We start from the raw sequence: 26,068 nt of genomic DNA, 5'->3' as shown, positions 1-26,068 counted from the left end.
TTAGACTAGAGTATTGAATTAACTAGGAAAAAAAGGACCAATTTGAAGAGAAGAAAAAAGGATGAGTTCAAAGTGAATCTTTAGTTACCAGGTGTCGTGATCAAATACATTGGAAAAGCAGAACGTAGGTCTGTGGAAATCTTAACTTTGTGCTAAAACTTTTTATTGTTTCCACTTTTATTATTTTTCAGTCTTTAGAAAGGATCCATATTTAGAGAAAGATTTAATTCACTAAGTCCTCTTCAACTGCTCAACTGTCTACAATAGTCGAGCATTAGAAGAGTTAAGAGTGAAAAACATTAGTGAGATAAAGATTTTGACACAATACAGACTCAGTAGAAAGAAACAATAGAGATGGCAGGATTGGATAGGCAGTTGTGATGTGGATAAGTAGGTATATCAAAGTAAAGCTTTCAAAGTGCTCAAGTGTGGCTGGCTAACAAATATATCATGAACATCTGTCAAAGCCTCCTTTAGCCTGTTAATGAGGGAAACAGCAGGGTGCTACAAAGATTTATATCAGCTGTCAAGCAAGGCAGACTGAAGGGTTGGCCAAGTTGGATACAAAACTAGTTAATGTCCTAGAAGGCAGTAAAACCATAACCTTTCCAGTTCTTTTCTGAAGTTATTTGCATCTCTATTGGACAAAAAAATTACTAATTAACCTGCAAATTACCTACTCAGTAGTAGTAAATAGTAAGTTAGACTAAGGTCCCCTTCCTTGGAGAATGCAGTGGTCTCTGCCCAGACCGCCTGGACTTGTTCTGGTGTGACAGTGAAAGGGCCACTAGCCATCCTTAGCCATATTTCCATGTTCTGGATAATTGTAAAAATTTACTTAAGGATTAGAGAGGGGCCGTCAACCACCAGAACTACTGGGTGCCACTGTGTTCCTCAGGTCTGTCAATGGGTGTGGGGTCTCTTGGAGGCAGATTTTCCCCCTGGACTGAAGTCCAATGAACATGTGCCCCAGTCAGGCCTTTGTATCACTGGCTTTAGCATCCTGAGTTTCAATCAACAGCAGGTTGAAAATATTTGGGGCATAAAATTTTGCCTTTAAGGAATATGTATACACTTTTTTTTTCTTGTTTCCTAAACAATATGGTCTAATAAGTATTTATATAGCACTTACATTGTCTTGGGAATTTTAAGTAAACCAGAGTATATGGAAGAACGTATATGGGAGTATATATGGAGAGAACGTGTATATGGGAGAACGTGTAAATCCTATTCAGATGCTAGCCTGTTTTATATAAAGGACTGGGGTACCCATGGATTTAGGTATTCTTGGGATCCTGGGACCACTTTCCCCCAGACAGTGAGGAGCTCCTGTGTTTGGCTCAAGAACAGAGCTGTTGTTCTTTAAACTCCTTGCTTTCTCACTTTTCCTCTCCTGTGACCTTGTTTTACTTCTAAATTCAGTAAACTCAATGGTTCTTGCCCTCTCCCAGCACTCTGAAAAAAACATCGACTCATTGGAAGTTGCTTTACAATAAAGCAGCGTCTGTTTCAGAATCACATTGCTTTGCTGGCTGTTCCAGAAATGAGAAAAAAAAAAAAATCTCACGTGTCTCTGAAACCCTTTGCCCTTGAATCCTTCACATCTGGTAGACAAAATCCAATGTATTGCCCACAGGGCGTTGTTGGGTTTGGCGTGGGATTATTACGGAGGTCGAATAGTAACCAGAGGACATCCGAGATGGCCACCTCTTCCCAAGGGAGTGATGCAGAACCTTTTCTGCTGTTAACAGGAAGACTATAACTGTAGACTCTCTGCTGTGTATTCTTTGCACAATAGAAGCTTAAAGTTGGAGGGAACCTAAGAGGTTTGTAATCCATTCGCATTCTGTGGCTCCCAGCTTCTGGGCCCTGCCGAAGGTGAGAAGTGTGAATGTGGTTGGACGGTGTGTTCATTCTGTCAACATCTTTCAGTGAATTTTCTGTCTTAGAGTGAAAATCAGTCACATTCTTCACATTTCTTCTACCAGAGAGTGTGTGTTGAGGAAATTTCTAATTCTTCTTCCATAGGAAAACGATTATGCCATCTTCCCTAAAAATTGTCTTTTTCAAGCTGAATGTCTCAGAATCCTTCTGTTGTTTGTGATAGGATACGAGGGGGCAGAACCTTGTCTAATCCCATCTGCAGTTTGTTTCTTTAAAGATGTAGTTCTTAGAACAGGATGTATGGCTTTAAGTTAACTCACCAGTGCAGGAGCTGGGGGAAGCGTGGAGGAACTTGCTTTTTTGATCTGAGCTCCATTTCTGTGGTTTGCCCAGATTAAGAGAGTACTGGGGTTTTTGCTAAGTCTGTGACACTTTTAGATGAGATCAAGCATCCAAGACACCACATCTTTGGGTTCTTTTTCAAGTACATTGCTTTCGTGACAGGTGTTCTCATCCATATATAGCTAAAAGGACATCTTTAACCTATTTTTTTTTAAATCTTAGTCATGAATATTTGTTATGATAATAAACGATACCACTAATAAAAATATATGTCTTATCAGGAAGATAATGACATGATGGTGATGAGCTTAGCACTGGGATCAGAATGTGTTCAAATTCTATCTCCTGCTTAATGCATGATTTTGGAGTAATTAACATGTGATCATACCAGTACAGTCCTTCTCATGGCTCCTGGCACATGGTCACTATCAACAAATGAGAACTACAGTTATTCTTTATGCTGACTCCTCCTGAGCTCTTCGATAGGTGTTTTCTTATCTAACCCATCTACAATTTGACAGTTCCAACTTTGTTTACATGGAAGAACTGAAACCAGAGCTATATACTGTGTTCAGGGATATGAGGACAGCATGAATTTGAACATAGGTCCCTGATGTCAAATGATTTGTGTACCTTGTCAGTCTTATTACATTATGTTTGTTGTTTATATTGTTATTTTCTAACGCATCCTTAATAATACATATGTATCTTTTAAAATTGTTTTACTAAGTATTTAATTCACACAAAGATTATAACATATGCAAGAACAAAGATTAACAAACACCACGTATTCGTGATTCAACCTGATGTATAAGATGCCATCTGTGTCTTTGAATGTCTTATTCTGTTCTCAGCCCCCTCCATTCCAAAAGGAAAAGCATCATTCGGAATTTGGGGATTATCGTTCCCTATCTCTTCTTTATTGATGTTTAAAATATAATTGGCTCTCTGTGTCCAGGGACTCTACAGCTGTAGATCCCACCAATCACAGATTGAAAATATTCTAAGTATATTGCATCTGTCCTGGGTGTGTACAGACTTTTGGGGTCCCTATTTCCTAATCAGTATAGTACAACATCTATTTACATCGCAGTTGTGCTGTATTACATATTATAAGCAATCTAGGCATGATCTAAAATATATAGGGGAATGTGTATAGGTTCTATGCAAGCCATGCACCATTTTATATAAGGGACTTGCGCATCTGCAGATTTTGGTGTTTGCAGAGTTCTGGAACCCATCCCCTATGGATGCTGAGGGACAAATATGCGAATATATCCCTGAACAATATTTCTCTTTGTGTAACTGCTTACTAGAATAAACATAATGTATGAGACTGACTACAAAGCAGCTTACTTTTTTTTCCTTCCTGTGATCCCCTTAAATTACCTGTGTGCCTTGGATGAAAACCCAGGCAGGTCTCATGACTCTTTGGACCACTTTCGGGTCATAAAATTTCACAGTCACTTCAAGTTCAAAAACAGAAACAAAAACCATTCCCTGCAGTGGGCGTTTGGCCTAGCAGTTGGGAAGCCAGTTATGAGACAGCCACATCCTGTATTAGTGCGCCGGGGTTTGATACCCAGCTCCAGCCCCTGATTCCAGCTTCCTGCGAATGCAGCAATGGCTCAAGTAATTGATGCCCTGCCCATCATGTGGGAGACTTGGACTGAGCTGCTGACTCTCGGCTTCAGCTCCCCAGCTGTTACGGGCATTTGAAGAGTGAACCAGCAGATGAGAGCTCGAGCTGACACTTTCAAAGAAGTAAATGAAAGCCCACTTGCTTCTGCAACAAAAATCCTTAAATTCATGGAGTAATGAAAACTTTAATATCGCTTTTAAATGGAAGCCCTTTAATACTGACAGGTCAGGTCTTACCTGTTTGATCCTTTTTTCTTTTCTCTGAGCAATAGTGTAGCTTTCTGAGTCTTTTTCATGTCAACTGAAAAGTCATCTAGTCAAAGTCTCACACACACACATAGTTTGGATTTGCATGGGTAGAATTTTTAAATGTTGGTGTTGTTGTGGAATTAGCTTTTCCTTGCTTCAGTCAAGCTAACATGGTTATCAACATGAAGTAGTGATTTTTTTCTGAGCATTTAACCCTACACACTGTTTTGAACTCACTTAACAACTGTTTGGTTTTTTTTTTTTTAATTAATAGCCTTTAGGTTTACAGAAAAATTGATTGGAATGTACAGTACCCAAATGTCCCCTCTCTTCCACACAGTTTGCCTTATTTTTTTTTTCAGAACCTTTTTAAAAATATTTTTATTTATTTATTTGAGAGGTAGAGTTACAGACAGAGAGGGAGAGACACAGAGACAAGTCTTCTATCCACTGGTTCACTCCCCAGATGGCCATAGTGGCCAGGAGCCAGGAGCTTCTCTGGGTCTCCCATGCGGGTGCAGGGGCCCAAGCACTTGAGCTATCTTCTACTGCTTTCCTAGGCCATAGCAGAGAGCTGGATTGGGAAGTGGAGCAGCTGGGACTCAAACTGGCGCCCATATGGGATGCCGGCACTGCATGCGGCAGCTTTACCCTCTATGCCACAGCGCCAGCCCCTAGAGGTGACTCTTGATGCTGTGTATTCTGTGGATCTAAACATAGAATGACCTGTTTCTACCATTATACTCTCATACAGTGTGTTCACCTCCTACAAATCCCTCCCTTCCCACTAATCCCTGAGGACAACTGGTCTATTTACTGTGTTGCCTTTTTCAGCATGTCACCTAGTGGGAATCACATAGTGTGTAGTCTGTTTGGACAGGTTTTTAGCCTTGATGGCCCGCATTTAAATTTCCTCCATGTCCTTTCATGGCTTGGTGACTCATTTATTTTTAGGGCTAAATAATATTCCATTGCATATGTGTTTTACGGTTTGTTCATCTGCTCACCTACAGAAGGCCATCTTAGTTGTAGCCATGGAGTAAGCCAGGCCTAGAGGAGCTGGGAAGGGTTCAGTGCGTGAATCCAGGGCTCCTGAAGCTCCATTTATGAAAATAGCTTTTCAGCTTCTAACCCATATTGTGTGTAGAGCTGGAAAGGAGGGACTTGAAAGTGAACAAACATAGATATAAACGTACTTTAATTTTTTATTTTTGAGATCTATTTATTTATTTATTTGAAAGAGTTACAGAGAGACAGGGAGAGATAGAGGGAAATGGCCCTTCTATGGGCTCATAACCCAAATGGCCACATGAGTGGTGCTGGAGCAGGCCAAAGCCAGGAGCCTAGAACTCCATCCGTGTCTTCCACTTGGGTGGCAGGAGCCCAAGTACTTGGGCCATCTTCTGCTGCTTTTTCAGAAGTGAGGCAGTCAGGACTTGAGCTGGTGTCCATATGGGATGCAGGCATTGCAGGTGGCAGCTTAACCTGCCGAGCCACAAAGCTGGCCCCAATATAAAGGTACTTTTGGGGCCAGTGTCGTGGCACAGTGAATTAAGCCACTGCCTGTGACGCTGGCGTTCAAGTCCCAGGTGATTCATTTCCAATCCAGCTTCCTGCTAATGTGCCCTGGAAAGCGGTGGATGATGATGGCCCAAGTCCTGGGGCCCTGCCACCCACATGGGAGACATGGGAGATTAAGCTCCTGGCTTCAGCCTGGTCCAGCCCCAGCCCAACCATGTGGCCATTCATGGAATTAATCAGAAGATGGAAGATTCTCTCTCTCTCTCTCTCTTTCTCCCCCTCTCTATGTAACTGCCTTTCAAATAAGTGACTCAATCTTTTTTTTTTTTTTAAAAAGGGTACTTAAAAAATCTTGTGGAAGGTGGAATTAAAAAATAAATTTATTTTAGTGCCCCAAATCTTGAAATCCACGCACAGTTCTTTTTCAGTAGTGAGCATTTTCCATGAACTTTTTGAACTACCCTCATACTTACGATTGAGCCTTGGTGAAAAGGTGATGTCCACACAGGCATATACTAAGAAGTCAAAGGTTCTTGTTAAAGTGAAAAAAATGACAGAAAAACTGTCACAGAGAAAACATTTTCTGTACTCACTGGTGATGAGGATAGGAAAGTTAGGCAGTAGCTTACAGATTTTTCTGAAGTGTGGGTTCGAAAAGAAGTACATTGTGCCTCCTGACTGAAACCTATTACCTGTATTGTTAGGTATATGCTTTACATTGAATTATTTGGCCTCTTACCTAAATCTTCTTCATATTTGGTAGACTATTCATAAAGCAATTATTGATTTCTAAAAAATTTTCAGAGCTTCATTGAAATAATTTATATATAAGATTCACTGACTTTTTAGAATTCAAAAAACTTTAATACCTTCCAGAGCTGTGTATTCATCACTGTAATCTAATTTTAGAACATTCCCATTATTCCCCTCAAAACCCCATGCCCACTTATCCTCTCTGCCTATTTCTCCTCCACCCAAGGCAGCCACTGCTGGCCTTGTGTCTCTGTGGACTCCCCTTTCTGGACATCCCAGTATGTCTATAGAATCACACTGTATGAAGAGTCTTCAAATAGTTCATGGAAAATGCATATTATTTTTAAAAACACATGGATTTCAAGCTGACTTGCCCCAAATGGTAGAGTTAGAAATGTGCCAGGGGATTCCAGTTCAATCCCATCAAGGTGGCATGTACCAATGCCATCTCACTAGTCAAAGTGATCAATTTCAGTTTACAATTGATCATACTGATGGGTCTAAGAGTCAAAGGGATCACATAAACAAGACTAGTGTCTGCTAATACTAACTGATAGAATTAAAAAGGGAGAGAACAATCCAACATAGGAAGCAGGATACACAGCAGACTCATAGAATGGCAGATGTCCTAAACAGCACTCTGGCCTCAGAATCAGCCCTTAAGGCATTCGGATCTGGCTGAAGAGCCCATGAGAATATTTAAGGCATGGAAAGCCAAGACACTCTGGCAAAAAAAAAAAAAAAAAAAAAAAAAAAAAAAAACCCTAAATGAAAGATCTCTATGAGTGAAATCCCAGTAGAAAGAACGGGACATCAAAGAAGGAGGTACCTTTCTCTGAAGGGAGGAGAGAACTTCCACTTTGACTATGACCTTGTCTAAATAAGATTGATGTCCGCGAACTCAAAAGGCTTCCATAGCTTTGGCAACTCATGACAAGAGCCAGGGAGATTACTGACACCATAAACAAGAGTGTCAATTTGTTAAGTCAACAACAGGAGTCACTGTGCACTTACTCCTCATGTAGGATCTCTGTCCTTAATGTGTTGTTCAATGTGAATTAATGCTATAACTAGTACTCAAACAGTATTTTACACTTTATGTTCTGTGTGGGTGCAAACTGTTGAAATCTTTACTTAATATATATTAAATTGATCTTCTGTATATAAAGATAATTGAAAATGAATCTTGATGTGAAAGGAATGGGAGAGGGAGCGGGAGAGGGGAGGGTTGTGGGTGGGAGGGAAGTTGTGGGGGGGGAAAGCCATTGTAATTCATAAGCTGTACTTTGGAAATTTATGTTTACTAAATAAAAGTTTAAAAAAAACACATGGATTTCCACTTTTTTTTGCACCAAAATAAATTTTTAATTCCATTTTTCTAGGGAAAAAAATTGGGGAGGTTGAGTGATTTATCAAACAGACAGAGCTCTTACCTGCTGGTTCACTACCCAGATGGCTGCAGTAGCCAGGGCTGGGCCAGGTCAAATCTGAGAGCCAGGATCTCAGTCTGGGTCTTCCACTGCCAGTGGAAGTGGCAGTGCCCTAACTCCTTGAGCCATCACATCTGCCTCCCAGGGTCTGCATTAGCAGCAGGCTGGAATGGAGAGTGGTGCCATGACTTGCACTCAGGCCCTCCGTATGGGATACAGGCATCCCAAGCAGTAACTTCACCACTAGGCCAAATGCCTGCCCTCCACAAACTTCATGAAGTCCCTCTGTGTGACCTTTATTCTCTCACTTAAGTGGTGCTTTTGAAGTTCATCCACATTACAGCAATATTTATTTTTATATAACTAAGATTGGGGTCGACATTAGCCTAGTGGATAAAACCCAGATTAAGATGCTGGGTCCCACAAATACTGGTACCAACTACTGACGCTAGTCCCCAGTTCCAGCATTTCTCCTGATGCATCCCCTGGGAGGTATGTTGATGGTTCAAGTAATTGGGTCCCTGCCACACACAACAGACTTGGATTGAATTCCCAGCTTCCAGCTTTGACCCAGCCCGGGTCCAGCTGTTGCAGTTATTTGGGGGAGTGAACAGTATATGGGAGCTCATCTCTGTCTGTCTTTATCTCAAATAAATGTTTGAAAATGGATCTACCATGTTTAACTCCTGTATTTTTTGATACATCTGAGTTTGCCCTTGACTTTTAAAAGCTACAGGTAAGGGTATCGTTTTGCTGTGAGATTTGAGTTCTGAAGGGCATTAGCAATGTCATTCTGTAGCAGAATTCGGTCTTCCTGGGACTAAGCCCCAGGCCACACGGCCCCATTGAAAAGGTGGCCCAGCAGCAGTCAGTGTTTCACCCTCATCAGAAAGGACATTAGTTCAGCACTTTCCTGGGACAGGTGCTTACTTGAGAGCTTTCTCATCCAAACCCAGCCTCCCCCAGAGACCCACGTTCTTGTTTCTTTAGCTTCACTTGTACTTTAAAGGTACAATAATAGAAACCGCTATTATTTGTGTGTGTGTGTGTGTGTGTGAGTTGGGGAAAAAGTTAAAATTGATGTTTTGATGTTTCAACCCAGCAAAGAGTAGGAGGAAGCACTCTGTTAGAATAATAGATAATAGACCCAGGTTTTTATTCTGAAGCCTTAAGTGGAAGAAAGTGAGGCCTGTCTTGTTAGGCAGACTTTTTCCCTTTTGTTCTCCATGTCTTTTTCCATTTCTTATTGAGATAAAGTTTCTAAAGTTGACTTGGAGTTGAGCTTGGAGTTGCCTCTTCCCTGGCACACCCCTGCCCTAAAGCCTACAGGATCTTTCTGCAGGTGGTATAAGTTGGTGCTGGGGTGATCAGTTCACAGAGAAGGGGAAAGTACCGATATACAGCACTTAAGCTTTTTCATATCTCTTCTCAGCCTTCCTCACGAGGAAGCCTGGCCACATTTTAAAGGCTGTCGTGGTATTTGACTTGTGAGACAGGGGTCACATCAAAGCAAAGAATATAAACCTCATGGCCCTTCACGTTGTTCCCTTAAACCTTGCCATTGGGCATTAGACATGACATGCCGGTCTCTGTATGTGGTATCTGGATGGACAGTCACATGTGCGTATTGGGGACAGCATGACCTCAGTAATGGGGGCCTTCCAGTCATTTCAAGGCTGATTTCTGAGGACCAGAACTAGGATAATATATTTCCTTTTCTTTCTTTTTTCTTTTTTTTAAATTTGTTTTATTTATTTGAAAGTTACAGAGAGAGTTAGAGACAGAGAAAGAGAGTGGTCTTCCATCCCCTGGTTTACTCCTTAATTGGCCACAAAGGCCAGACTGGAGCTGATCCAAAACTAGGAGCTTCTACTGGGTCTCCCACATGGGTGCAGGTGCCCAAGCACTTGGGCCATCTTCTACTGCTTTCCCAGGTGCATTAGCAGGGAGCTGGAGTGGAAATAGAGCAGCCGGGACTCAAACCAGCAACCATATGGGATGCCAGCGCTGCAGGCCAGGGCTTTAACCTGCACAGCCACAGCACCAGCCCCAGGAATAACATATTTTCTTAAATCCCATGAATCCTCCAATGCTCAGATTCACTTATCTTTTTTCTTGGTGGTTCTATGGGAGAAGAAGCTACAAAATCAATCTCTCTCTCTCTCTCTCTCTCTCTCTCTCTCTCTCTCTCTCTCTCAATGTTGGAAAGTGCAGATAATTCACCAGAAGCAGTTTTGTCATCACTCCCACAGAAAGGTAAATTTACTTTGTGGACATCCAAGCTTAATGTCTACAAAGAGGTCCTGAACATTTCATCAGATAGTCATTGAGCTGCTGTTAGGTGGCAGACACTAAGTATGCCGCAGCGAAGGGTGACTGAGCCAGTGCCGTCTAGTAGGGGGCATCAGCCACGCAGAGGCGTAGCTCTGTGTGGTTGTGGGTGCCCCTTGAGCTGCCACACAGCAGCGTGGCTTCAGCCAGGAGTGGTCAGCGCCAGGACGCCACAGCAGGACATCATTTCCTGAAATGACACTTTCTGTTCGGAAGTTCAAAGGCAAGTTCACACTGCCCAGTGAGGGTGGCAGGAGATCCCAGGGCCGTGTGTGTCATGGCAGCCAGGAGCTAAGCAGAATGTCTGTGGTGTGTCACTGTCACATGAATGATACTATTTATTCTTCATCGCCATCTTCCAAAGTCTCTGTTACTGTTTTCCTCATTGAAAAAAAAAAATGAAGAAAGTATTTGAAACCATAGAATAATTGTAAATCTTCATGAATCAAGTATATTTTGGAAATGTTTAAGGAATTTAACAGGTGAATTATTAAAGCCTTGTTTTTATGCATTTGTTTAGCCAGAGCTTTCTTTTGTGGTCATAAAATATGTGTAGCATGGAATTCACCATTTTAACCGTACGTCCACTCTCTTGTTATTTCCTTTCTTTATTTAAAGTCAGAGTTACAGAGAAAGAGAGATCTTCCATTCACTGGTTTATTCCCCAAATGGGCACAATGGCTGGGGCTGGACCAGGCTAAAGCCAGGAGCCTAGAACCCCATCCAGTTCTCCCATGGGAATGGCAGGGGCCCAAGCACTCAAGGGGCCCAAACGGCACTCAGCTGGGATGCTGGCATCAGAAGTGGCTTAACTGACTGTGCCGCAGTGCTGTCCCTGAGTCTCTTGTTCTTATGAGACATCCTTTGGAGGAAAAGTTGGAGGCACTTGCCAGCTGTGGGACTGTGGAAGAACTTTCAGCTGGGAAATCCCAAGGCTTGCTCTTGTTAGAATTGGCTCACTATTTAGAGGTAGCAGTCCCTTTGTCAGCAGGCTGGAGGGAGGCCATTAATGTCAGGTGAGGCTCAGGGTTGCTGAATGTGTTCAGAATTGAGGACTTGGTCTCCTCCCAGAACAGGGAGGGGACGGGAGAGGAGTGATCTCATCCCAGCAGTTCCCTAGCACTTTGTAGCCAAATAGGCTGACCTGTGTGCCATCTTCCTGTTGCTTAAACACACAGTGCATCCAATTCCGAGTTGTACTGCTGTGAAATAAAACACAGAATACGTGTAGAATGTGCCTGAGGAACATAAAGAGTGTAATTTTGGGTCAGGCCTTGTGGTGCAGCAGTCTGGATTGCTGCTTGTGACACTGGCATCCCATACTGGAATACCAGTTCCAATCCTGGCTTCTCAGCTGCTAAGCCAGTCCCTGCCAATGTGTCTTGGGAGCAGCAGGAGATGGCTGCAGTGTTTGGGTCCCTGCCACCCACATGGGAGATCTCTCTGGTGTTCCTGGCTCCTGGCTTTGAGCTGGCCCAATCCTGGCTGTTGTGGCCCTTTGTAGAGTCAGCCAGAGGGTGGAAGGTCTCCTTCTCCCTCTCATTCCCTTTCCCTCCCACCCTCAAACTGATTCTGACACTCCTTTCAAATTTAAAAAAATGAAATCTTTTTTAAAAGAGCATAATTTCATAATCGCCAATACTATCCTAGTATTCCACAGAGTTTGTGTGTATATAGTGTCCATGTTTTCCTGCCCCAACTGGGTGGCAGTGTACATTGGTCTTTGTCCAGCAGACAGTCAGCAGTGCCCAGGAGTGGGGACTTTCCAGATTGCTGGCTAGCTACAAATAGTTTTAGCCTCACTTCCTTAGTTCACAGAACCCTGGTGTCTCAAAAGTCTTTTATGGAATATGTAGGCCAAAAGAAATATGTGACAGTTCCATTTATAAAATAGCTTCTGATCATCTGTTTAGAAAAGAATACTCCTAAGATTAGAGTGAAAGAAGAAAATTAAGGAAAGTTCCTGGCTTTTTTTTTTTTTTTTTTTTAAGATTTATTTATTTGAAAGTCAGAGTTACAGAGAGAGAAGGAGAGACAGAGTGAGATCTTCCATCTGCTGGTTCACTCCCTTGATGGCCATAATGACAGGGGATAGGCCAGGTCGAAGCCAAGAGCCAGGAGTTTCTTCCACTTTTCCTTCGTGAGTGCAGGAACCCAAGAACTTGGGCCATCCTTGGCTGCTTTTCCCAGGCGCAGTAGCAGGGAGCTGGATCAGAAGTGGAGCAGCCGGGACTTGAACTGGCGCCCATATGAGAGGCTGAGGCTGGTGTCGCAGGTTGTGGCTTTGTCTTGCTATGCCACAATGTCGGCCCCAGTTTCTGTATCTTTAGACATTACTGTGCTTGATTTAATTTGAGGTCAACTGAGAGCCCCAAGAGGTGACTATTCACCCCATTGTTGAAGATTGTTTATTAATAGTTTCCTTTTTGAACCTGAAGTTTACCCAAATTATGTGGAAAATATAATATCCCTGGAAAATAGGGATCAATAACTATGGGTTTGGTGTCTTCTGGATGATGTTATAATCTCCTTGAGGACAGAGCCTTGTGGGTCTTAGCTCCTGGACCCTGACACTTGGTAGTTCTTAGCAGGTGTGATTCTAAAAAGTACAGAAATGTCACCAGGCTCCAACAAGGACAGTCAAGAACAGGGCCGTTTTAGAAATTCAACGTGAAAATGCCTGTGAGCACAACATATCAAGAGTAATTATTTTGTTTTATTTTTGACTTTTAAAAATACTTGAGAGAGAAAGAAATCTCTTGTTCAGGGGTTTGTTCCTCAAATACCTGTGTGGCTAGGGCTAAGCTGGGGACTCAGTGCAGGTCTCCCAAATGGGTGCCAGGGACCTAACTACTTGAACCATCACTGCTGCCTCTGCTTAGTAGGAAGCTGAGTCAGGTGATGGACGTGGGAACTGAACCCAGGTACTGTGATGGGGGATGCAGGTGTTTTAACTTCTAGGCCACATACATGCTCCCTAAGTAAGACATTCACTTCCTTTCAATTTCTAGATTTAAAAGGTCGTTGGTTTGATTGAAGCTAGATTGCCACACATAAGGTATGGAGTCGGGGGATGAAAGGTGAGAAGACAGCTTTGCCCAGTGTTGTCAATAAAGGGAGACGAGGCTATCTGGAGGAGGCCACAGCATCAGTGCCAGGTTCTTGCTGCTCCCAGAGCCCACCTGTGCAGCAGGAATGAAAGTCACAATTCTGCCAAGTTTCCCTCCCAGCTAAGTCCACCTGTGTGCTGGACCACTCATAGGTGTTTCTGAAGGCATTGCACTGGCCTGCCCTCTCTGGTTCTGATTAATGTCCAAAGTGACAGAGTAGCTTTGGAGCTGTCTCCAGCCCAGAACTCTGGTCCACTCCAGGACAGCACTGACCCTCAGGGGATTTCAAAACACTCATAGAAGTAGACTTAAAAGGTAAGTGTACTTCAGTCATGCATAGGGGCCAGCACTGTGGCACAGTGCGTTAATCCTCCGTCTGCAGCACTGGCATTCCATATGGGCACCGGTTCTGGTCCTGGCTGCTCCTCTTCCAATCCAGCTCTCTGCTGTGGCCTGGGAGAGCGGTGGAAGATGGCGCAAGTGCTTGGGCCCCTGCACCTGTGTTGGAGACCCAGAAGAAGCACCTGGCTCCTGGCTTCAGATTGGCGCAGCTCCGGCCATTGCAGCCATCTGGGGAGTGAACCAATGGGAGGAAGACTTCTGTCTCTCCCTCTTACTGTCTGGAACTCTGCCTCTCAAATAAATAAAATCTTTTTAAAAATTCATGCATAGTTTTTTCATAATATATATTGTCCGTGAACTTTTTGAATATCTTTGGATGTGTGTATGTCTATATATGTGTAAATATATGTCTATTACATATCTATATACTTAACATCTGTATATTCTACATATGTGGGAGTGTGTGTGTGTGTGTGTACTTGGTGTTCTTGATGTGCATTTCCCAGATGATTGAGCATTTTTTTCATTTATGTATTCATCAGTTGTATGTCTTCTTTGGAGAAATGTCTGTTAGATCCTTTGCCCATTTTGATCTCGGGTTATTTGTGGTTGGTTTTTGTTTTCTATTTTTTTTTTTTTCTGCTGGTGAATTGTTTCAGTTCCTTATGTATTTTGCATGTTAGCTCACTATTGGTAATATGATTTGCAAATATTTTCTCCCCATTCTGTAGGCTGCTTTTTCATTTTGTTGATTGTTTCGTTCACTATGTAGAAACCTTTAAATTTGATAAATTCTAGTTTATTTTTGCATTTACTGCCTGTGCTTTTGGTGTCATGGCCAAAAGAAAAAAAAAGTCATTGCCTAGACTAATGTCAAGAAGCTTTCCCCTATGTTTTCTTGTAGGACTTTTACAGTTCAGATTGTATGTTTAAGTCCTTAATCCATTGAGTTGTTCTAAGAAAAGGAGCCATTTTCATTCTTCCGCATGTGGATATCCAGTTTTCCCAGCACCATTTAAGAGCCTGCCCTTTCCCTCTAGGTATTGTTGGCATCCTTGTTGAATTAGTTTACTGTGTATGTATGGGTTTATTCTGGGCTTCCCTGTTCAGTTCTATTAGCCTATGAATCTGTGTCTATGCCAGTGTCATACTGTTCTGATTACTGTAGTTTTATAAAATGATTGAAATCAGATATGCCTCCAGCTTTATTCTTCTTTTTCAAGATTACTTATGGAGTCTTTTGTGGTTCCAAATGAGTTTTAGGATTTTTTTCAGTTTTTGTGATAAATACCATTGGAATTTTTATAGGAACTGCATTGGATCTTTAAATAACTTTGGATACTGTGGACATTTTAATAATAGAAATCTTCCAATCCATGAATAAAGGAGATGTTTTCATTTATTTGTCTTCAGTTTTTTAAATTACATTTTCTAGTTTTTGTTGTACAGACCTTTCAGTTCTTTGGTTTAGTTTACTCCCAAGTTTTTTATTCTTTTTGATATTATTTTAAATGGATTGTCTTCTTGATTTTTTTTTTTTTGGATAGTTCGTTGTTAGTGTGTAAAAAAGCAACTGATGGGGTCTCTATCTCAGGCCTTTGGTACCACCACCCCATCATCCATCATCTCTGACATTCTGGGGGACACCTGGAAGCATCCAAGCAACCAAACACCCTTAGAACCTATTTAAATTCTATGCCTTCCCCGTGTTGGTTCGAGCTCTCTGATGGCTGAGACCATGTCTCCTGTGTCCGTGTTCCTCCTAATGAGTCTACCCTAGTCCTTTTCAGACAGGAGGAAGCAAGGAAACAGCTGTCGCATGAGTGAATGAATGAATGGAGGTTCTCTCTTCATAAGGGGAAGGGAGCAAACCACAGGCACCATGTTGATGCGGAAGACGCCAGTGGTCCTTTCCATTTTGTTTGCTCGCTGATGACAGCCTCAGTTGACTTTGCAGGTGTTCTCAGCTGCTTAAGGCCGTGACTTGCTTATGTAACCACCCCAGGGGCTGCTGAGGCAGTGAGCATTGCCAAACTCTCAGGCGGTTGCATCAGGACACTTGCTTGGTCTAGGCGGGCCTGTTGAGCCCTGCAGGGTTGATTGCTGTGCTATTGCAGTTCTGGAGTTATAATTGGAAAAGAAACAAACCAGAAGACTTTGAGAGGTTGTTTTGAGGGGTGAGTATGGGGAACGGGTGAAGCCAAGGTTGTTTGGTAAGTGAAACTTGAATGTACTTAAGAGGTCATCTCACAGCCTGGGCAGCTGAAAGGTGGGCTATGTTGGGTGGGTGGGCAAGCTGAGGCTCACCAGTCTCACCTGCTTCCAGGCAAGTGCTCCTGCTGCACCTTCCCATCCCCTGAATCCTAAAGTCGCAAAATTGGGAGAAACGACAATGAGCCAAACAAGCTCAGCATGTGTTAAAGAGGCCAGGAGTATAGGGTGTGTTGACATAGCTCAGATAGCTGCCTCCCTGGCTAGTCTGACCCCCTCAGTGCAATAGGGAGGCACAGCAGAGGAAGCTACAGCATGTTCACCTCCGGGCACTGGCCTGTTTGCATTTGTCCCTGTCCCCATGCGTGGAGGACAGATTCCTGGATTGAGAAAGAGGAAAAAGGTGGGGTGAGTTGAGAGCAGCTCGCAGAGGACAAAGGTATAGAGAGAGGTCAGGGAATGGCTAAGACAGAGACCCATTGCCAAATACGAGGGTCTGCAGAAAGTTCATGGAAAATGGCTACTACGAAAAGACTGTTCGTGGATTTCTGAAGTTTGGGGTACTAAAATAAATTTATCTTGAAAAATGTTTTTTGTTAAACTAATTTATTTGAGGTACAGAGACAGAGATCCTATCTCCTGATTCACTCCCCCAAATGCCTGCTACACCTGGGGCTGGGCTAGAGCTCAAACCAGGAGCCAAGAACTCAATCCAGGTCTCCAGTGTAGCCATCCCCACTGCCTCCTGGAGTACACATTGGTAGGAAGTAAGACTCAGGAGCTGAGCTGGGAATTGAACCCAGGCACTCAAATGTTGGGACGTGGGTGTCTTAACTGCTAGGTTAAATGCCCACCCCAAACTTATTTTTTTTAAAGATTTATTTATTGGCTGGCGCCATGGCTCACTTGGCTAATCCTCTGCCTGCGGCGCTGGCACCCCAGGTTCTAGTCCTGGTTGGGGCGCTGGATTCTGTCCTGGTTGCTCCTCTTCCAGTCCAGCTCTCTGCTGTAGCCCGGGAGGGCAGAGGAGGATGGCCCAAGTGCTTAGGTCCCTGCACCCACATGGGAGACCGGGAAGAAGCACCTGGCTCCTGGATTCTGATCGGCGCAGCGCCAGCCGTAGTGGCCATTAGGGGAGTGAACCAACAGAAGGAAGAACTTTCTCTCTGTCTCTCTCTCACTGTCTATAACTCTCTCTCTGTCTCTCTCTCTCTCTTTCACTAACTCTGCCTGGCAAAAAATAAAAAATTAAAATTAAAAGATTTATTTATTTATTTATTTATTTGAAAGCCAGAGTTACACAGAGAGAGGAGAGGCAGAGAGAGAGAGAGAGAGGTCTTCCATCCGCTGGTTCACTCCCTAGTTGGCTGCAATGGCCGGAGCTGCGCCGATCTGAAGCCAGAAGCCAGGAGCTTCTTCCGGGTCTCCCATGCAAGTGCAGGGGCCCAAGGACTTGGGCTATCTTCCACTACTTTCCCAGGCCATAGCAGAGAGCTGGATCAGAAGTGGAGCAGCCAGGTCTCGAACTGGGGCCCGTATGGGATGACGGTGCTTCAGACCAGGGTGTTAACCTGCTGTGCCACAGTGCCAGCCCCAAACTTATTTTAATTCTTTTCCACAAACATTTTGAAATATTCATATTTCAAAGAGTCTTTCTCCAAGTGGAAAGAAGGCAGAGCTGGGCCAGCATTGTGGCACAGCAGGTTACGCTACTGCCTGTGATACCACATTCTGTATTGGAGCACCACTTCCAGTCCTGGTGGCTCCACTTCCAAGTAGCTCCTGGCTTTGCCTGGCGCAGCCCCAACCATCACGGCCACTGGGGCAGTGAATCAGCAGATCAAAGATCTCTTTCTCTTTGTCTCTCTCTCTCTCTCTGTAACTCTTTCAAATAAATAAAATAAATCTTAAAAAAAAAAAAAAATCAGCTCTATGTCAGAGGAGCCGTCCAGTGAGGCGTGATTCCAGAATAGTCCTTAGTCAGATACTTGCCCCATCCCATTCTGTTAAGCATCTTCTTTTTTATTTGTGGAGAGTAAATATTTATTTCCTAATACATTGTCAGATTTTTCATACTGAATGTTTAACAGTTGTGTTGGTAGTGAGTGTCTTAGGATACAAAGTATGAAGCCAAAAGCAGATCCAAAGAGTACACGAGGGGCAGTGTTGTGGTGGACCATCTGCAATGCCAGCATCCCATGTGGGCACCAGTTTGAGTTCCCACTGCTCTACTTCTGATCCAGCTCCCTGCTAGTGGCTTGAGAAAACTAGCAGAAGATGGCTCAAGTGTTTGGGCCCCTGCCACCCACATGGGAAACCTGGATGAAGCTACTGGCTCCTGGCCTCGGCCTGGCCTGGGGCTGGCCATCGTGGCCATCTGGGGAGTGAACCAGTGGGGTGGGTGGAAGATATTTTCTCTCTCTCTCTTTCTCTCTCTCCTCTCTCTCTCTCTCTAACTCTGACTTTCAAAATAAATCTTTGGGGAAAAAAAAGTGTGGAGGAAGACCACTGCCTAAGAGTAATCTCTAAGAACTTTGTATTTTCCATGGTAAGGTAAATGCTAAGGAGCCCACACTCTGTAACTGTAGTTTGAAGCCATTCATGAAGATATGCACCGGGACCTGCTGCATCGGGGCTTTCCCCTCCTGAGGCAAACTTCGGCAGAAGTGCCACTTGGATCTCTTTAGAACAGCTGCCATCATACAGTGCTTTTGTGATGCCCTCTCCCAGGACACAGACACCGAGCTCAGACGCCTCCTTTGCAGGAACACATGGGTGTTTTTCCATATCGTGCCACTTAGGACTCTGTATTTTATCTTATGTATATATATATATATATATATATATATATTTTTTTTTTTTTGCATGGAAGGTGTAAGTATGTCCTGGGAGGGGGTGTTGCAGAGCTGTTTATCACTAGGAAGTGATAGGAAATGGTTGTCGGGAGGAACAGTAACCCTAACACAGCTACCACTTTTCACCCAGGAAAACAGTTTTTCACAGAATGACTTAGATGTATACCTCATAAAAACGGAGTGTAACTGAAGAGCCGCTAGCTCCTTTGGAAGCAGCGAATATACCTCTGCATTTGTACTGAGTTCGGTTGCATTTTCTTCCACAGTTGCGTAGGGGTTATTTCCAATCATTGGCATGTGACAGTCAGTATAGAAGTAACTGATTGCAGACATATCAGGGTAGAAATGATCAGACCTATTGCAAGCTGGCCCACATTTCTAGTGTGGCATCAGGAGGGTGAAGTCTGACAGGTCAGGGGCAGCTCCTCGCAGGCACCAAGCGGGGTCACAGCAGGGTGGGACCAAGGGAACAAGTACATTCCTGGAAAGAACACACAGGCAGGCAGAAACCCAAGCTTGGCACCTGCACCCCATGCCCAAGTGCCTTAGATCATCAGGCTATTTCTGAGCTCCTGAGGGCTGGACCATCACACGCAAGGAAAGATCCATGTGGCCAAGGCTTCCCCCCGACAGGCCATGTTGGAGGTTTGGGTAAAGTTGTGCCTGGTGACCGTCCCTGGGTTCACAAAGACAGTGTGGTTGGGAAGAAAATCGGGAGTGAACGCAGAAGGTCAGAGATGCCCCGCGAGGCAGCAGGAGGTGTTGCAGTTCTGGGGACGAAGCTGCTGTACCTTGTTCTCTCCTGCTATTCCCCGACCTGGCTGCAAAAACCAGAGCTGTGCCAGGTCAAACCCAGGAGCCAAGAGCTTCTTCCACGTCTCAAGCATGGATGCAGGGGCCTAAGTGCCTGGGCCATCTTCCACTGCCTTTCCAGGCACATCCGCAGGGATGCTGGATTGGAAGTGGAACAGTCAAGACTCAAACCGGTGCCCATGTGGGATGCTGGTGCTGTAGCCAGAGATTTAACCTACTGTGCCACAGTGCCAGCCCCAATAAATAAATCTTTAAAAAAACAAATGAATTGGGGCTTTGCCTTGAAATACATTTTTTATGTAAAGGGCAAAAATAAAAATATACTTGAACACTAAAGTAGATTCAGGGAAACACTACACAGACATGCTCCTAGCAGTTATTAAGTGAGTCTGGTTAAGTGCCAGAAGTTAGCACTGCACTGTTTGTTCCTCAAAAGGCATTTTCGGTGTCAGCTGCACTACAGAACATCTCAGCCTGTGAACGCAGGCTCCGGAGCAGAGACACTCTTGTTGTTCCAGTGACCTTCAAGTACCTTCGAGACGAGGGCCGTCCATCTGGAAAACTTTCCTTGTTCTGAATGGTAGCGGGGGAGGCACGGTCTCGGCGGTGACATCAGTCTTGGCATTGGCTGCAGGCAGTAGGTAGTCCTAACTGTGAACATTGGCGATTACTGTTGCAGTCTTATGAGTTTCGCCCCCAGGAAGGAGCTGGGCAGAGGATGAGCTGGAGGAAGCCAGACATAAAGCTGTGCGTGTTCGGAGCTGCAGTGGCTAGTGCTCCCTGGAACCTTTCCAGGCTCGTGTAGCCCCCTGTGTTGATGTGATAGTGGAGAAAGAAGGGGCACGGAGGACTGGGTCTTTGTGGGACACCAAGGACAGGGTCGGGGACAGACAGCCGGGGAAGATGTCACCTGCCTTTGCGTCTGGTGCTGCACCTCCCCCATCACAGACAGATTTGGAGATTTCCCTCTTCGGTCTAAGGCTGCCTGTACAAGTATGCTTTTTCTCCATCCCATTGCCCCACAGGGTTGAAAAGCAAACCTCCATCCCCATGGGGGAAACACCGTTCTCCCCCAGAGGAATGTGGCTTAGCCCAGTAACCCAAATAAGACAAGCCAAGACAGTCGCTCACGTGTATAAAATTGACGCGTTTCCCCAAGATGTGATTATTCAACCTTTGAACCATTTTTTAATTTATTCGAGAGGCACAGAGAGCAAGTGCTCCCATGCATGGATTTACTCCCCAAATGCTTACAATGGCCAGGGCTGGGAAAAGGCCAAAGCTGGGAGCCAGAAATTCAATCCAGGTCTTCTGTATGGGTGACAAGGACCCAAGTGCTTATCCATGACTGCTGCCTCCTGGGGTCTGCATTAGCAGGAAGCTGGAATTGGGAGCCAGACCTGGAAATGCCAACCCAGGCATGGGATGCAGGCATCTGAACCACGAGGCCAGTCTCTTGTTTTCTGACTCAGTCTTTCCATGTGGACTTCCAGTTTACAGACATTTAGCATAAGTGGTCGAATATGTAAATAAACCTAGAGCTGCTGTTTCCACTGAAGCACCCTCCTCTCCCCGCCTTGTGCAGAAGAGACCCTGGGAATCTCAGGTCCGTCCAGGAGTAAGGGCAGCCTTCTTCCCTTTCCTGGGGTGTGTCCGTCTGGGCTGCCAGAGTCTGGCATGAGGACTGCAGGGACGGGAAAGCAACTCTGTAACTGGACTTGGGACGCTGGATGCATTCGCCTACAGAAAGCTGCAGGTGGTGATTAAGTTAAAGGACAGCTCTATTACAGGCGCTGTATATAACGAGGTGAGATGATCTAGGAAGGCAACATTTAGACCTTGCTATAGGGAACTAGTGTGTTCATATGAGTAAACTGTGAGAATACACCTTGTTCATGAAAGGTGGGGTGCTGGGACTGCCAGCTTCTGGTCAGACTCCAGAGAGACTGGCGTGAAAGAAGGGGGATAATGGGGAGAGAAAAGGGGAGACAAACCTGGGCTTGTCAAGCACAGGAGTAAGTCCTGTCACCACGAGGGCTGTCTTTCTACAGATCCCCAGACTGTCATTTGTAAAAAAGAACTGCTGTCTAATTGTTATCAAGCAATGCATTAACTGTTTTCAAGTACTTTGAGTTGTCGTATTTATCTGAATATATTTCAACAACTCATTTGCAACTCATTTGACTTAATGATAGAAGTTTAGTAATTCAAAAACTCAGATGACACAAAATATATATTTCAGGTAGGTTAATACAACAACATTTGACCTGAAATGGCTACTGTTATTTTCAACCCAAATATGAGTGCTTTCAACTTTAAATTTCTGGACCAAGAGGTTCATAAAGCAGTATGCAATTTTACTTCTCCTTTATATTTTATAAATTTAAAATAGTTTCTCTGAACCAAGAGTAAGGAAAATATTAAGCTATGACTTGCATTAAGAAGTTATGCTAAGAGGCCGGCATTGTGGCCTGCAGGCAAAGCCCCTGCCTGCAATTCCAGATCCCGTATGGGTGCCAGTTTTAGTCCCTGCTGCTCTACTTCCAACCCAGCTCCTTGCTAATGGCCTGGGAAGATCAGCAGAGATGGCCCAGGTGCTTCGGTCCCTGCCACCCGTGTGGGAGACCCAGAAGAAGCTCCTGGCTCCTGGCTTCGACCTGGCTCAGCCCTGGCTTTTGAAGACACTTGGAGAGGGAACCAGCAGAAGGAAGATTCTCTCTCTCTCTCTCTCTTTCTCTCTCTCTCTTTAACTTTTTCAAATAAATAAACAAATCTTTAAAAAAAATTTTTTCAGAAAAAGAAGTAATGCTAACATATTTTGTAGATGAAATGTCTATATTTTCAATAAAAGGGAAGATTTTATGAAAGAAATATCATTTTCCTAATAATCACAGTACTTCAGAAAGCCCTTGAGCATTTTTTAGTTAGATACTGCTGATTAACATGAGACTTAAGCATTATATATTAATATTTTATCAATATCTAAATTTGGACTTTTAAAAAAAATTTATTTGAAAGAATTACGGGGAGGGAGAGGGAGGAGGAAAGAGAGAGAGAGAGAGAGAGAGAGAGATTTTCCATCTACTGGTTCACTCACCAAATGGCTGCAACAGCCAGAGCTGGATTGATCCAAAGCCAGGAGCCAGGAGTGTCCTCCAGGTCTCCCACGTGGGTGCAGGGGCCCAAGGATTTGGGCCATCTTCTACTGCTTTCCCAGGTGCATTAACACCTAGAGCTGGATTGGAAGTGGAGCAGCTGGAACCAAACCAGTGCCCATATGGGATACCAGCACTGCACACAGTGCCAGCCCTTGGACATTAATTTTTAAAACTATTTTGAATGTGTTATAAAGCATTTCTTTATAACATTATTTTATTTAAAAAGATAGATAGAAGTTGGCTTATTAAAAAGATTCATTTATTTATTTGAAAGGCAGAGTTGGAGAGAGAGGGAGAGAGAGAACTTCTGTCTGCTGATTTACTCCCCATATAGCTGCTAACAGCTGAGGCTGGGCTAGTTGGAAGCCAGGAGCTAGATGGTTCATCCAGGCCTCCCATGTGAGAGGCAGGGGCCCAGATACTTGGGCCATCTTCCTCTTTCCAGGTCCAAGGAGCTGGATCAAAAGTGGAGCAGGTGGGACTTGAACTGCAGCTCATATGGGATGCCAGCACCACAGCTGTACCACAGCACTGTCCCCTCTTTATAACATTCTTGTCACATTAACTCAAATGTTCATTTTGTGTAATCTGAGCATTCAGTTTATACTAAACTTTGGTAGCCAAATTGATTCTCTGTTAAAATGAAATATCTGTATTAGTTAAAAAGTGACTGATTTGAGTGTAATTATTAACAAGTCATATTTACTTTTCTGTGATATTGAAATTTCTTTTTAACTGAATATTGAAAAAGTCACTTACAGCCGGCGCCGTGGCTCACTAGGCTAATCCTCCGCCTTGCGGCGCCGGCACACCGGGTTCTAGTCCCGGTCGGGGCACCGATCCTGTCCCGGTTGCCCCTCTTCCAGGCCAGCTCTCTGCTGTGGCCAGGGAGTGCAGTGGAGGATGGCCCAAGTGCTTGGGCCCTGCACCCCATGGGAGACCAGGAGAAGCACCTGGCTCCTGCCATCGGATCAGCGCGGTGCGCCGGCCGCAGCGCGCCAACCGCGGCGGCCATTGGAGGGTGAACCAACAGCAAAAGGAAGACCTTTCTCTCTGTCTCTCTCTCTCACAGTCCACTCTGCCTGTCAAAAAAAAAAAAAGGAAAAAGTCACTTACAGAATTAGATACATTACTGCAGTATTAGAACATTACTGCAGTATTAGAACATAACCATCATTAAATTGAACGTTCTACCTCAGGACATTGTAACTGTTACTAATTTTTTTTATTTAAAGATTTATTTATTTGAAAGTCAGAGTGGCCAGTGCCACAGCTCAATAGACTAATCCTCCGCCTGTGGCACCAGCACACCAGGTTCTAGTCCCGGTCGGAGCGCTGGATTCTGTCCCAGTTGCCCCTCTTCCAGGCCAGCTCTCTGCTATGGCCTGAGAGTGCAGTGGAGGATGGCCCAAGTGCTTGGGCCCTGCACCCCATGGGAGACCAGGAGAAGCACCTGGCTCTCCTGGCTTTGGATCAGTGTGATGCGCCGGCCGCAGCGTGCCGGCCGCGGCAGCCATTGGAGGGTGAACCAACGGCAAAAGGAAGACCTTTCTCTCTGTCTCTCTCTCTCTCTCACAGTCCACTCTGCCTGTCAAAAAAAAAAAAAAAAAAAAAAAAGAGTTACACAAGAAGAGAGGGAGGGGCAGAGAGAGAGGGAGAGAGAGAGAGAGGTCTTCCAACCGCTGGTTCACTCCCCAATTGGCAGCAATGGCTGGAGCTGTGCCTATCCGAAGCTGGGAGCCAGGAGCTTCTCCCAGTCTCCCACGTGGGTGCAGGGGCCCAAGGACTTGGGCCATCTTCTACTGCTATCCCAGGCCATAGCAGAGAGCTGGATTAGAAGTGGAGCAGCCTGGACTGGAACCGGTGCCTATTTGGCATGCCAACACTGCAGGTGGCAGCGTTACGTGCTACGTCAACAGTGCCGGGGCTTTCCTTTTATTGTTTATCAGTACTATCCAACAATAAATAGAATCTTCTCTTTAAAAATGATACATCCTAATAATTTCAAAGAAACCACTGTGAAACTAGTTGATGGCACATTCACAGTTCTCAGCACTTTCTCTATTTACTGTATTTCTTGTTCCTGAAAGCATCAGTGGCCACGACTGTGCTAAACATCCTGTGAAGCACCAGGAAGCTTCCTCAGGGAAGCTTGTTCTAGTCCTACCTGTCGGGCTGACAGTCCTGAGATCCGCACAAGTGACATTTTCCCCATCCATCCTTCAGTCATTCAACTGACGGCATGCTGAGAATGCAAGATGAAATACAAAGTGGTTTCTGCCTTCAAAGAATTTGTCAGAGGTGGGCTTTTGACCTTGAAGTTAAGATGCCCGCTGTCCACATCAGAGGACCCACCTGACTGCCAGCCCAGGTTCTGGCTCCTGACTCCAGCTTCCTGCCAGTGCAGGCCTGGGAAGTAGTGATGATGGCTCAAGTAGTTGGGTCCCTGCCACCCATGGGGGAGACCTGAATCAAGTTTCTGACTTCAGTCTGGCCCAGTCCTGGCCACTTTGGGCATTTGGAGAGAGAAACTTTAGATGGGAGCTCCTTCTGCCTTTTGAATAAGTTGTGTTTTTTGTAAGTAAATGAGAAAGTCAACAAAAAAGAAAATGTCAAACTCTTCCTAGAGATTAGTAGAGAACCAGATAAGCAAAGCAGAGTGACAGAGCCTCATGGCAAGACTAGAAAGAGCTATGTACAGGTTCCTGGAGCCCACAGGGAGCAGCTGAACTGGTTAAGAAGGAAGGCATTCCTTTAGAACAAAATGCATTTGAATTCAGAAAGGTTAGACAAAGCACACTCAGATCTATGAGTGAGGAAAAGAGAAGTGCCTCTAGGTGCTTGGAGTAGAGAATCTAACACAAGGGTTTCTTTATACCACAGAGAAGGTGATAGCAGGAAGGTGCATGACTGGAGGGCCACAGAGGAGCTTGGTGTTACTGTAGCCAGGGACTGGTGCCACCTGTAAGACCTTGGACCTGGGGTGAGGGGCGGGATGGGGAGCTACTCACAAGGCTGCAGTGAAGGGGAGCTGCAACTACTGGAAATACCCCTCAGAGAGAGGGGGAATGCCTGGGACCTCCTTCACCCCACCTTCGCATCACTCACCCCTGCTTCCTGCTGCCCAGAGCCATTGTTGCAGGGACTGTGTTTCCCTGCAATACAGAGACAACAATGCTGGAGAATGAGAGCAGACCAGGAGCTACGAAGAAGGCACAGCAGTCCGAGAATGACCCAGCCACAGCTCCACCACAGTTTGGGAAGGACACTGGCAGTGGCGTTGAGGACGGGTGGGGGTGAGCCAGTCCTAAGATCTGAGATTCCTCAGGAGGCTAAGGCATTGCCCAGGTGGAAGGTTCTACAGGAGAGGGGGTGGTGGTGGCCCCACTGAGCAAAAGCTGGTGAGATACACGATGGAGTGTCTCTTG

At 44.7% G+C, this 26,068-nt stretch overlaps 1 pseudogene; it reads right to left on the bottom strand.

The window, feature by feature from the left end:
* Positions 1-18,303: 18,303 nt before the first annotated feature.
* Positions 18,304-25,774, bottom strand: LOC133762559 (proteasome assembly chaperone 2-like; annotated as a pseudogene).
* Between the last annotated feature and the right edge of the window lie 294 nt (positions 25,775-26,068).

This window comes from Lepus europaeus, chromosome 6, assembly GCF_033115175.1.
Source record: "Lepus europaeus isolate LE1 chromosome 6, mLepTim1.pri, whole genome shotgun sequence".
NCBI classification, from domain to species: Eukaryota; Metazoa; Chordata; class Mammalia; order Lagomorpha; family Leporidae; genus Lepus; species Lepus europaeus.
The sequence above is the reverse complement of the archived record's forward strand: the minus strand, read 5'-3'. Positions and strand labels throughout refer to the sequence as shown.